Source organism: Pinus tabuliformis, chromosome 2_1, assembly GCF_031772625.1.
Source record: "Pinus tabuliformis cultivar Carrire ecotype Pingquan chromosome 2_1, CPIR1, whole genome shotgun sequence".
Taxonomy (NCBI): Eukaryota; Viridiplantae; Streptophyta; class Pinopsida; order Pinales; family Pinaceae; genus Pinus; species Pinus tabuliformis.
The window spans coordinates 219,169,083-219,182,596 of NC_142299.1; the positions used below are offsets into that span (position 1 = coordinate 219,169,083).

The window sequence follows — 13,514 nt, forward strand, 5'->3', positions numbered from 1 at the left end:
CTCCTCTATTTATAGAAGTGAATTCTCTTCCATTAGAATAAAATAACAATATTTGCTTTAATTTCTTAGATCTAGCCTAAGAAAACCAAATCTAACCAACTCCTAGAATTAAAATAAAGTGGCAAGCCACATGTACAATGAAAATTTGAGAAAATGCCCCATAAAAGGGGGTCAATCCTCCAAGCAAGAAATAATTGATCCAAGTTGCCAATAGCTAGCCTCCAAAATTTTCCGAAGTTGATGTAGATGGTCTATGGTCAATGGTGAAATGTTTTCCCAAGTTGAAGGGCTCCAATGATATCCTTTTAGTGCAACGACCGTAAGAAATTGGGCCACATCAAAGGGCGACAACATGCTAACAACTCCAAAAGTAAAGTGAAGTAGTGGTCAAACACCTCCAATTAATGCTCCAAACAAAGGCCCAAGGTTATACCTTGGGTTAGGGCACCTCCATGATACATGCAAACAACTTTTTAAGTCAAAATTGGGTCATAATGATAAAACCACAGATAAATAGTGGTGGAAAATTATAGTGAATTTAATCTTCATTCTAGCTCACTTGTTCTTCAAGGTACCTTAACCTGGTTATGTCCGTATCATCTAAGTACAATAAGCCCTATGAAGTTCTCTAATGTACCCCAAATTTCTGCCACATGTGTTGTAGGTGCAAATCAGACCTCAAATAAGTTTAAAATAGCTCATAAGGTGCCAAACAAGACAAAGTTCCAACAATAGCCATGTGAAATGCATAGGAGAGGTCCAAATGTCCACAAACAACCCCAAAACTACGTAAGGAAGTGTGACCAGTGCCTCGATATATGTGAAGTGCCTTGAACAATGTGAATTGCCTTGGTAATGTGAGAGTGCCCAAAAGCCAAAATGCAACCAGGCCATGGAAGAGGGCAATCCCACCCTACAAACTGCTCTATTCATCAATATTGTGCTATGGTACCACTGCTAAAAGAAGGGGTAACAAGAACCATATCCTTTACTGAGTCAAAGTTGGAGGGCCTTCCACAAACCAGAGTGAGGCCCTATGAGCTGTACTCCTAGGCAAGTGTAAGTTGTGGTGATCTCAATCTTTGTCCCTCAGTAGTTAAAATGTAGGTTTGTAAGAGGGCTCTTCAATGCGTTGAAGATCAAAACCTTGGTTTTACCCAGGTTGAACATCAGCTGTCGGAGGCCACAAAACTTGTGTGTCTATTGGTTTATGTAAGTCCTTGAGAGTAGAGGCCAACATGATCAAGTCCTCAGTGAATAGAAGCAGGGAGATCAACACATGTTGTAGAAGACAACCATCACTTTCCCTGATATGTTCATGAAGGAAGGACTCTATCTCATCGATATAGATCCCAAAGAGGATCTGTGAGAGGGGGCACCCTTATTTTACCCAATGGTACTTTAGATGAAGTTGGAAAGGCAGTGTGCCATCCTGAGGTGCCCCAAACCTAACTCATATAGTCTCATGATGGTTGCTAGTAAATATGCCAATGTCATGGAGTCTCAGATATGGATATTCATGAAGTTCTTCATAGGATTCTTGTTAATTTTGAGTTAACATGTTCTTTTCTTAGGACAGTTACTTCATTAGTCCATAATTAAATCCATTAGCAATCTTTGCCAATATTGACCTAGCAAGGCATCACACCAAGCTACTTCTAGCCCCTCCTGTTAGCACTCCTTAGTGTCCCAAGGCTGAGAAAGGAGACCGACGGAGGTAACCTCAAACGACTTAGGATTTGGCAGCTAGCCCTACTAAACCAGAGAGGGCTCTCTCTATGAACTCACAGTGAATGAATGACTGGAGAAGGAAAAGTTTTAGGCTAGGTGTGTTCAACTCTAGGGTTTTGCAATTTTAGGGTTTTGCTGGATCAGGAGTAGAGGTCAGGGAACTAGGTCAGGTTTCAAAAGATTCAGTTGCAAGGGATATAGAGGAGCAAGGTAGGTATGTTTCAGTGACACTTTGAGGTTTGTTAATGTAGTGTAGGGTTGAAAAAGAAAAGGTTCAAAATGAGCATGAATATCATGAATTCATTTATCAGAAGATAGATAACATAAACATGAAATTCCTAACAAAACAGAGCTTAAGCTTAAGAATTCTGTTTAAAAACTCATAGGAAGATCACTGAAAGCAAAGATATGGAAAGAAGGATAACTAATCATTCATTTAAGTGATTTACAGAAGAAAAACAATGTCACAAAATCATACCACAATAATTCCTAAATAATAGTTGCAACTGGCCTGTTAATTTCCTGTAAAAAGATGATGAATACAAGCTCCAAGCCTTTCACTCTCTGATGTCCAACCCTTCCCTTGAGTTTGATTTGGGTAGATATAGACCAAAACAACTCTTTCCCCCTCTCAGGGGTCGAATCCCTCATGATAGGAACAATTTACATGATTATCTCTAACCAAACCTAAACCTAGGGAAGTTAAAAACAAACTCCCTAATTAGACCAACTGATTCATTTTGACTTTACAAACATAAGTAAGCATGAATCTACATGAAATTTACATTGTCCACCTCATTTACATTTAATTACATCACATGATTACCCTGGAGGAGTAATTTGACCAACATCTTTGACTTTGACTGGAGAAAATCTGAATTCCTATCTTTTTGGGAAAAGCGCAATGCCATTTGGGAAAAACGCAACGCTAACTTGGAGAGCATTTTTGAGTGACTTCCAGTGTCCAAATTCTGATCTGAAGGCATCATTGGAAAGCTTAGGATGTCTAGTTGTCCATAGAGTCCTTAAGCATGCAAAATGGCCTCTCCAAGGCTGAGAAAAATGGATTCTCCCAAGGTCACTCTAAAAGCGCAACACCAGGGTGAAAACAGTGGCAGAAAGTGGTTTTTTGGCATGTTTTTGGCCCTTTTCTCCCAAACTGAAGGCTGACATGGCACCCAAGTGGCATAGCTGACATGTGTAGGTGATAAGCTATCCAAGCATGCAAAGTTTTTGTCATTTGGAGGCCTTAGGAAAAAGCGCAGCGCAAGGGTACTGCGCTTTTGGCTGACTGAAATTTCCAAAATTTTTGGGTTTTCTGCAAAAATAGGGCTCAAAGATGGAGCCATGTCTCTCCAACCATAAAACTTTTTACAAAACTGAGAGAGGTTTTTTTTCTTTGGTATGTTATGAACAAAAACCTCCTCAAGTTTTCAATAATACTTTCCCATTTGTTTAGAATCCAAGTTTGAAGTGGGTCACTAAAAATTGCAAAAGCGCAGCGTGCTCACAACAAAAACTTTGGATAGTGATTTGGAGGCCTTCCCAGAGGAGTTTTGGGCTACAAGTGGTATGGTTGGAAAAGCTGAGGATGTCTGCTACACAATAGAGTCATCAAGCACTGCAAACACTTGCTCCAAGACACCTAAAAATTCAATCTCCCAAGACTACTCTAGAAGTGCAACAACTCTCCTGTAGCAACTGTATTTTGGGCATTTCTCCCAAATCATAACACCTGTGTATAAACTGAAGGAGGTTTTTGTTCCTTGGTATATTATTGACAAAAACCTCTTTCACTTTTGTCAAATTCATCTTCCTTACTTCAGAAACTAATTTTGAAGTAGAACTGTCCCTGTGTGCAATGTAAACCCTAGCAAATGATCACAAAACTCTAAAAATGATGCCAATCACCTCTGCTGATACCATGAAGTCTATCCCTGCTATGGTTTCCTTATCCCTCCTAAGACTGGTGGCAAAGGTGCTTGTCAATTTGTCATTAAAACCTAGTTCTTGAATCTTTTGACAAAAAACAAGGTAACCCACATCTTGGAAAGACTTCTTGAGAAATGGTGAAGCCATGATTTCTTGTACTTTGGTGGGTTCATACCTGATTATCTGCCCTCCTCTATACTTCCTCTGATCAGTGGTTGTGGCCTCTGAATCCATTGTGAAACCCTAGCTTACTAGGAAGGGGAATTAGGGTTTAGTGTTAGGAAAGCAGGGGATTTGGGGCAGTTTTGTGAATGGAGGGAGATGAAGAGGTTTGAGAGTGTCTAAATTCTTGGGTAAATTTTGGGGGGTAGGGATAGATGTTAGGGAGTGTAGCTAGGTGGAAATTTGGGAAATGAGTGAGGGGAATGGGCATAGAAATGAAAAACATAGTCATAGCCTAGGAAAGTGTAGTGTAGGCTAGGCTTTGTAGGGAAATGAAGGAAATGGGTGAGGGAAGTTTCAAGGAAGGTGTATAGAGGGCGAGGGAGGGTGTTTGAGCATAAAATGTAATAATTTTACCACAACAATGAAGCAAACTGACCAAGAAAGGAAAAGTGCAGCGAAACCCTAGGAGAGGGTAATTCACTGACTTTTTGTGTGCAAATTGATGAGAGGAGGAGTTTTGGAGGTCCACTTACTTGCCAAGGATGTGTCAAAACCTGTAGATGCTGTAGAAAACACCTGCAATGGCTGATTTGCCTCCCACTTCAAAAGCGCAACAATTTAGCCAAAAGAGCAACAAGGCTGCCAAAAACGTAGCGAATGAGAGAGAATGACATTTTGGTGGCAAGAGATCGATCCTCGGAGGGTGGAAATGCTCTTTGCTGGTGGAGAGATGCTCAATGAAGGTGGAATGAACAAATAGAGTGCTTTGATGGTCTTTTTATAGGCTGGAAGTCGATTTTTCTCTTTGATGGTGATGTGGCCCCACCTTGTCTTTTTGCAAAATGATATAAGATGCTAGTGTATTGCAGCTTCAAACTTTATTATGCATAATTACATCTTAATCAAGATCAAAATGTACTTTAGAAATCATTTTAGAGCATTTTCCCTCATTACTACTCCCATAATGATGACCTAGGTGATGACTTGACCTAATGATAACTTCTAATGGAGTATGAAACTGATGATTTGGACCTTTGTACATTGCAGTATGAGTGACCATGAGATGATGATTGAGGTGATGATCAAGTCACTTTATTGATGACTCATCAGAATGAGTGATGGCATGACCAAGATGGCATTTTGACCATGAAATGGAGGGAGTAGTAACCTACCTAGACATACTAACCAGTGACCAAATTTTTATTTGAAAGCCTATTGAAAATATAAAAATTTGACCTAAGACCCTAACAAAAATTTTGAAAGAGTACATTTGATCACTGGTGACTGACAGGACTGATAGACACTAACATCTCCAAAGGTTCAAGAACAAGCTAGCATCAACACCAAGAAGTCTGCCCTTGATCTCACACTTACGTTACACAAATCTTCTAGGAGATTCTCTGAGTGTGCATCACACATGCTCTTGGTCTATTTTAACACATATAGTGCTCATGCCTTACTCTAGGATTTAGATTACTTAAAGCACAAGTCTTCTTGCATCTCACAAGTACAAAGGCTCCAAGACAAATGCTAGTGCTATCCTTCCAAGCTTCTTGTCCATCTTAGGGTTTTCATCCCACAAACCTTAGGTCTTCCTCTCCTGCATCATAAAATCACCAAAACCTTTAGACATGCTATAATGGAATGTCGGGAGTACAACACCATGATTCCCAAGTCCTCTTCAAGCTAAGCATCACACCAAGCTCCAAAACTCCTCTACTCCTCTAGCACTCCATTTTCTTGCTCTAGGGTTTACATCACACAAACCCCAGGGATTCTTCTCTTGCATCACACAAGTCATAAGACCAAAGTTCACCCTAGCACTAGCATCATCTTTATGTTTCCTCTAGGGTTTACATCACAAACTTTGGGTCTTGCTCCCTGCAAGACTTTTCCAAAATAGTTGAAAAGATAGAAGAAAAGTACATCAATGATTAGTAATGACAAAGGCTCCCTCCTCCCTTCATAATAGGTGAGAGAGCCCAATGTAAACCATGGACTAGGTCCACACAAGTCACACACAAATAACCCTAGACTTAAGTCAACAAGGCGACCCCATGTGGAGTGCTTTACAATACAAGGATGACAAGTGTCACACTTGGGTTTTACCCAACCCCAAGGTGGTGCACCCTCCAAGCATGATGCCCCTTGGGTCCAACACCACTCTTTGAAGATGGTGTGCAATCCAACAAGTTGTTTAGCCCATTGCTCCCTCTTACAAGGTGGTGCATTCTCCAAATGCCCTCATTTAAGGTGCTCTTCTAGCTGTGTGCCACATGTCCTTTTGTGCCTGATGCTCCTCAACATGCGTGCTAAGGTAGTTACTTGTTCCAATTCTTCTCCTCAACTTGCCTCTTTGGGTCCCAACAGACCTTCATGAAGTACGCTCCTCAAACCAAGCATCCCAAAGTCAAGCTATCAAACCTCCAAGGTGTATGTCACATGTTCCCATCCTCCTAGGGCTAAGTGCCTTCAAATGCCTAGCACCCATCCTCCTAGGTGGGTACCTCTCCTAATCAAGCAACCTGCTCCTCCATTATGTGCACACAGTGATTTATGCCACATAGAATAGCAACCTCCTGGGTAAGTGTGCTATACTAATACTCTATCTAAGGTCAACCATTTACTCAAACTGAGCCATCCATATGTCCACCACACGTCGGGGGACCTAGCAGTGCCCTAGCTAGGTGAAAATACTTTTGGAGTAATCCGAGAAGCTAACATATTCGAGCAGAAATGCTGTCCATTTCTCAAAAACAGGTTTCTTGATTAAAAAATGAAAATGGGCACTGGAAATGGTGTTTTTAGGTTTTTACTTTTCATTATCTTTGTTTTTTTTAATAATTGGTGTTTCTATGGGATTTTTTACTGGTCATTCTTGTAGGCCAGAACCTGGAAGAAACGGCCAGCTGTTTCTCAAGAAATGTGTTTGTCAACCAAAAATGTAAAACAAGCACCAGAAATGGCACTTCTGATGCAATTTCGGTTTCAGTCAGATTTCTTGTAGAAACAACTCACTCATGCTGTTTCTGGTAATGTAGCATAAAAATGTGCCCTTACATGAAGAGACAATAGAAATATCACCTGTCTTTTCTTCTATACAGAGTGATTTTGATTCTAGATTGCCTTGTTTGGTAGGAACTTTTTTGTTATTATAATTTTTCTGAATATAGTCTTAAATTGGAGGCTGGAAATTTTAATGTTGTTATACTGTGTTGAGTAGAAAATGGTTTCTAGTTTCAGAAAGTTTTGGGTTTATGTTGATTCCAATGACAGTGATTGTGCAAGAATTTTGACGTGCAACGTGTTTTCTTGTGCTATATTTTGGACCACCATTTCAGCAGTGGAATCATCAAACCAGGTGTTGATCTAAAACACCAGAGACTTGGTAGATATTTTGAAATATTAATGATAGCATCATCATAAATTTATTGAAAAGGAATAATTACATTAAACTTTGCTGAGATCTTTCTTTGTAGGTTGTAGGAATATATATCTGTTTTAACTGCACATTTTATATCGGTGGCTTTTTTATCTAATCATTTTGTGAATCCAAGGAAGAATTCCATTATGTTTTTCCAGAAAGTATCAAGGCCCCTACAATCTCGAATGCCAGCTAGATCAACAAGTCAACTAGTTCCTAAGAGTTTGTCTCGCCCCAAGAAAAATATATCTAATCTGAAGCCCATTATTCTAGAAGGAATGGCCCAGTAGATCTTTCTGCCAGTTCTCAAGCCAATCAAAGTGATGGTAACATGGTTGATCCAAAACTTCTTGAACTAATAGAAAGTGTTATTGTTGATAGAAGTCCAGCAGTTAGGTGGGATGATGTTGGTAAGAGATACTGAAGTCATTAATGTCTCATTTTCTTATTTTATATGTTATATTTGCTGGAGATTAATTTTGATTTTTCTCATTTCAGCTGGACTTGCAAAAGCCAAACAAGCTTTGACGGAAATGGTTATTTTACCTACCCAAAGAAGTGATCTTTTCACTGGTCTTAGGAAACCTCCTCGAGGTGCATTTCTATCAATTCCTCCTTCAGTAGACGAGCCAAAAATGATAATGCATGTTTTGTGTATATCATGATTAATATGAACTTGAAAGTCCCATGCTGCATTCTTTGCAAGGTTTACTTCTTTTTGGGCCTCCTGGCAATGGCAAGACTATGCTGGCGAAAGCTGTTGCATCAGAATGTACAGCCACATTCTTTAGCATTGCAGCATCTTCCTTAACTTCAAAATGGGTATGCCAACTTACCTACATCAGTTGATGCCTGTGCAATATTAGCTGTTGTGATTTTGATCCAAGTAAATGGTCATGTGAGACAGGTTGGAGAGGGAGAGAAACTCATGAAAGCTCTTTTTTCTGTTGCAGTTGCAAGGTAGCCATCAGTTATTTTCATTGATGAGGTAAGCTGTTAGTGCTATATCATGTTCTAAAATTTTTGATATTGACATGTAGCCATCAAGGGTACTGAGTTTCAACTTCTAAATTTGTTTTCATAATCTCTAGAAATGTGTTTCTTATAAATCATTTGAAGCAAACTCTGGTATGTCAATAGCCAGTGTACTTGAAGCATCCAGTTTGTCATCTACGTAATGTTTGGCTGATCAGTGATTGATTTGGTAATTTATAATTTGCCAATTTCAAGGGAGCCAGTTTTTAGCATCACCTACCTTAAGAAATGTGAATCCATCGTGGAGATACATCCCCAATGCCCAGTCTGTGTCTGGTGATGCCTGTCTTGCAAATGGGTATGGGATGGCTTTTCCTTAAGTACTCAGGGGTGCACTCAATGTTCTCCATATCATATCATGGAACATTCCCTTGAAACAGGGGATACCCACAAAAATTAGAAAGAGCTAAAAATTAACAAATATTAAGTGGGAGATCCACATACACATCCTGGTCTTTTATCAAAGGGAGTTACTAGATGTGTTGAAGTAGCAGTTGGGGTAATGGGAACTAGAGCTGAAAATCATTATTTCAAAACTAGCATCACAGTCTACGAAGATCATGACATTTTCTCACTTGAGAAATTAGTTCACTTATTAAGTAAACCCACAATGTACATGTTAACTCTCGGTTATTATCGATTGAACTACCATATAACATTTTCTTGATTGTTATTCGACCATCCACCTTTCTAAGTGGTGATTATAACAGGGATAGTAGATGAAGAGAGAGGGGTTCGTTTGATGGACAGTTCTCAAGATTCTTGGCATAGTTCTTGTCGGTGAAGAAGATTATCCAATTGACTTGTAGTAAGATTGATTGGCAAAGAACATATGAAGTTCACTTTGCAGTTGTTGAGGTTTTGACTTAGAAGTAGAAGCTCAAATTGATCTTGTTAGTGCCCAAATTAGTAGGTCTAAAATGTCCTTACGAGATGCTAAGATGGCATCACATAGGACAATGATTTGATACAATAGGCCAAATAGATATTGTTAAATACAAGATATTGATACATAGGGTATTGTTAGACTTTGATACAGGACAAGATATTGTTAGATATGGGGGTGTTGATTTGATACAATATGCTGGATGGATAGCTTTAGGAGGCTCAATTTTACTTACAAGAGGCTTGATATGCTTGATTTGACTTGAGTAGATGCTTGCTTGACAAGATTTGGCTTGAGTTGTTGAAAGGAACCTTCTAATGGCTATACTAGGTCCAAAGTCTCCTTGGGTTGACCTTAAAGCTCTCAACATCTCTCATGAGATGATCCACGACTTTCTTTTGATTCCAACTTGGTCCCTTGACTTGATTTGATATGCATTTTTACCTTTTTGCTTGCTCACTTGATTTTTGAATGAGTAATTTGACCTTTATTTCATTGACTTGGTCCAATGGTCACTTTTAACACTTTGAGGAGCCCGTAGAAGCCTCAGACATGTGGCCGTACCCTTATTTAATGAGTCACAAGAGTAGATCTCCAACAACTTACTTGATTTGCCAATTGCAGAACATGGGTTTGCTTGGAAAAAATTTGTAGATGACTCTTGCATATCACTTGCTTGATTTGACGAAGGATTGACATCAATCTGCCTTTTTTTATCCCACTCGTACCACAAAAGGATGACAACCGCTTTGATTGAGCATCTCTCTTTGATGCCTTCATATTTTGACAAAATTTTAACGAGGCATGACAAGTATAAATTATGCTAAGCTATTTGACCCTTTGTTGATTTTGACCTTGGGATCCCATGCATTGGGATTTGTGAAATGCGTTGGCAGATGTGAAATGTTGGAAAATGTGAGACTTCCATGTTGAGAACTGTAAACGAATGATCTACCAAGGCTAGAGAATGCATGCAGACTCTATGATATATGACCATGTGGATAGGACATAGGTTCGTTCAAGACATGGGCTGGATTGACCTACAAATGGTGATCACCACTACAAAGGCAGTGGCTCCTCTAAAGCATATATCCAATTAGATCCACCCTAAGCCCCTCAATCATATATAGGAAAAAAGGACCCAAGGGTGGAGTCTAAATGGATGGGGCATCACTGACCATAATAAGCATGGGACACGCCAATACATAACATCACATGGTCTACAAGGATTTGACTTGCATTCTTTGGGCTTACAAGGATGTTGCCAAATGAAAAAAATGCATATAGGAATCCTTGCTGAATTGAGGATAACATAGCCCTTTGAAATTTGTAAGTTTCATCTTGATAAGGTTATTTTGTGAATGTCCAATAAATCACCACAAAAGTAGGTTAGTGGGACTAAAACCTACAACTTATAGAAAAACAATATGGGTGTGCGAAACCAACTTGTAGGTTAATATTGAAAGAAAAATGATAGAGTTTAGTGTCTAGTTATGAGCTATAAACTATTAGTCTATCAAAATGATATAAGATAGTGTAAGTGTCATGTACATAAAAATAACACAAGAAAATGGTAATGAAACTAATAGTGCATCAACCCCAAATCCTTCATGTCAAATTTTGCTGCCAGGTTCCTCTTGCAATCCTCTATGAGCCCTGATGATCTTGTCAAGAATAGATCATCCACATAAAAAACTAGAACGAGGGGCTTATCCTCTACCATCAAATAGGAAAGGTTGGGATCTACATCACTCTTGACGAACCCCATCTGCTGTAGGTAGGTTTCAATTCTACCATACCATGCCCTGGGAGCCTGCTTGAGCCTGTAGAGAGCCTTCTTCAATTTGCACACGTGTGCACCTCTCTTGAGTCTCAAAGCCCTTTGGCTGTTCTATGTACACTTCCTCCTCTATCACTCCATTCAAGAAGGCTTTCTTGACGTACATCTGGTGAATCTGCCATCCCATTTGAGCTGCTAGAGATATAACTGACTAGATAGAAGTGTATCTGGCAATCGAGGCAAAGGTTTCCTCATAAATCTATCCCTTCCTTTTGTGCATACCCCTTTGCCACGAACTTAGCCTTATACTTTTCCACACTTCTGTTTGCCGCATATATGATCTTATAGATCCACCTCGAACCTACAACTGATCTATCTTCTGGCCTGGGCACTACCTTCCAAACATCATTCATCATGATAGAGCTATACTCTTCTACCATGGCATCTATCCACACTTGATGCTGTGCGGCCTCCTGAAAACTTGAAGGTTCTGCAACCTGAGCTACCAATGCTTGGTACTTGTTAGGCTGTCTGCGCTGTATCTTGTTCGTCCTATGAGTTCAAATAAACTCCTCTGCATCTCTTAATGTCTGATGAACCTCTCTGCTGGCTCGACCACTAGTCGTGGGAGGTTCTGCCAGCTCCTCCTCATCCTGTCTCTGCTGCTCCATCTGCTGAGAACTCCTCAGATTTCCTGCACCTGAGGAAATACTGGTACTGGTCACAATACTTGACCCTTGTGACTGCCCTCCTGTTTGTCCCACTGGCTGCCCTTGTGGTTGCCCGTGCTGCTGGACTAAAGGAACTTCTGCCGACTAATTCTGATCACCCGCAGGCATCTCATGAGACCTCCTGAAAGCTCAGTCCTCCACAAACTTCATGTCTCGCCTTACGACTATCTTCTTACTACTAGGAATGTAGATTCTGAATGGCTTTGAGGTTTTGCTGTACCCAACGAAAAACCCCTTCTTTGCACTTTGATCCAGTTTGGTCCTTTTATTGTCTGGCACGTGACAATAAGTGATGCTGCCAAAAATTTTGAGGTGGATGACTTTTGGCTTCTTCCCTATGAAGACACCTTATGGCGTTTTCTTCCCGAATGCTCTATGAGGAGTTCTGTTCTAAATATACATTGCCATGTTACATGCTTCTGCCCACAAAAATCTGGGTAGATCCTGGTCATAAAACATAGCCTTTGCGGCTCCAACAATGGTTCTGTTTTTTTTCACTCCCCTACACCATTTGCTGTGGATTATATGGAGCTGTCCATTCTCTCTTGGTGCCTTCCTTTGCACAGAAATTTGTGAAGTTTTATCAATGTACTCTCCAACATTATTTGAGCAAAGCACCTTGATCTTCTTTCTTGTCACATTCTCCACGAGAGCTTTAAACTCTCTGAAACGATCGAAGACCTCATCCTTGGTCTTCAAGAAGTAGATCCAGGTTTTCCTGGAATGATCATCAATAAAGGTGACGAAATATTCGGCACCATTGAGAGCTCTAGTGGACATCAGGCCAGAAATATCTGAGTGTATAAGTCCTAATACGCCATCAGCTCTGTTGTCACTCCCTGGAAATACCGCCTAGCATACTTCCCAAGTACGCACACTTTGCACACATCATCGTGTTCGGTTCCAAGTTGGGAAGCCCTTGACGGTTTCTTTGAGCATCTTGAGTGATCTATGATGTAGATGTCCCATTCTCCTGTGCCATAATTCATTCAGCTCCTTCCCACTGCTACTATTACTGCCTATCAGTGCAATTGGAGAATCGATTTGTAATTGGTACAACCTGTTACTTCGAACTCCAGTCTGTGTTACCTTTTTCCAGCTTGAGCGTTTGACATACACTTTCTTCCCTACGAGGTGAACATCATACCCCTTATCCTGTAACCGAGACACAGAAATCAGGTTCGTACCCAATCCTGGCACATGCAATACATTTGAAGCATTGGTGCTTGCTCCTGATTCCCCTTGAAAATCTATGGTACCTGTCCTTGCTGGAGTAGATATCGTTCTGTTTCCCATAGTAATATGGAAATCCATCTGCTCCTCTTTGCAGTCAGAAATATTCTCTAACCCCTATTGTGTGAGCTGAAGCTCCATTGTCTATACCAAACTCCCTGTGAAGCTCATCTTGCTAAGCAAGCAAATTCGTCTTCCAATCGTCTTCCAATCTAGAAGACAAATCTGAAGTCTTCTGAATGTTACTTCCGTCCATGGCTATACTGGAACAATTTTAGTGTGCTATTTCTCTTTTTCTCTCGATGCGGATTCAGCTCTATAGCTTGTAGCAAAAATTCTCTGCGTTCAACCAGGATTCTGCTCAACAAAAATCTAAGATGCAACTGCTCCCTTTGACTGCTGGAATCACTAAACTGGGTAATTCGATTTTCCTACCTCACTTCAACTGAAAAAATCGAACTACTGCTCTAGTAACTCAAATTACCTGTTTTGGGCTCTGCGTAGTCTCTTCTGGGAATTTCGATCTGCTGCTCCCTCTGAACAACGAAATTCCTTTTTGTTTCCGAGCTTCCCGGCTGATCAATTAAGCTCTGATAC

General features: G+C 40.2%; 1 pseudogene across 1 annotated transcript in view; it reads left to right on the forward strand.

The window, feature by feature from the left end:
* LOC149199529 (uncharacterized) overlaps positions 1–13,514 on the forward strand; it is a 121,138-nt pseudogene that overhangs the window by 30,463 nt on the left and 77,161 nt on the right. Inside the window, exons 3-8 of the transcript XR_016253658.1 lie at positions 7,170–7,189; positions 7,411–7,533; positions 7,569–7,662; positions 7,751–7,846; positions 7,959–8,074; positions 8,160–8,240. The product of XR_016253658.1 is annotated as an uncharacterized LOC149199529 (transcript). The remainder of the gene's footprint in view (positions 1–7,169; positions 7,190–7,410; positions 7,534–7,568; positions 7,663–7,750; positions 7,847–7,958; positions 8,075–8,159; positions 8,241–13,514) is intronic.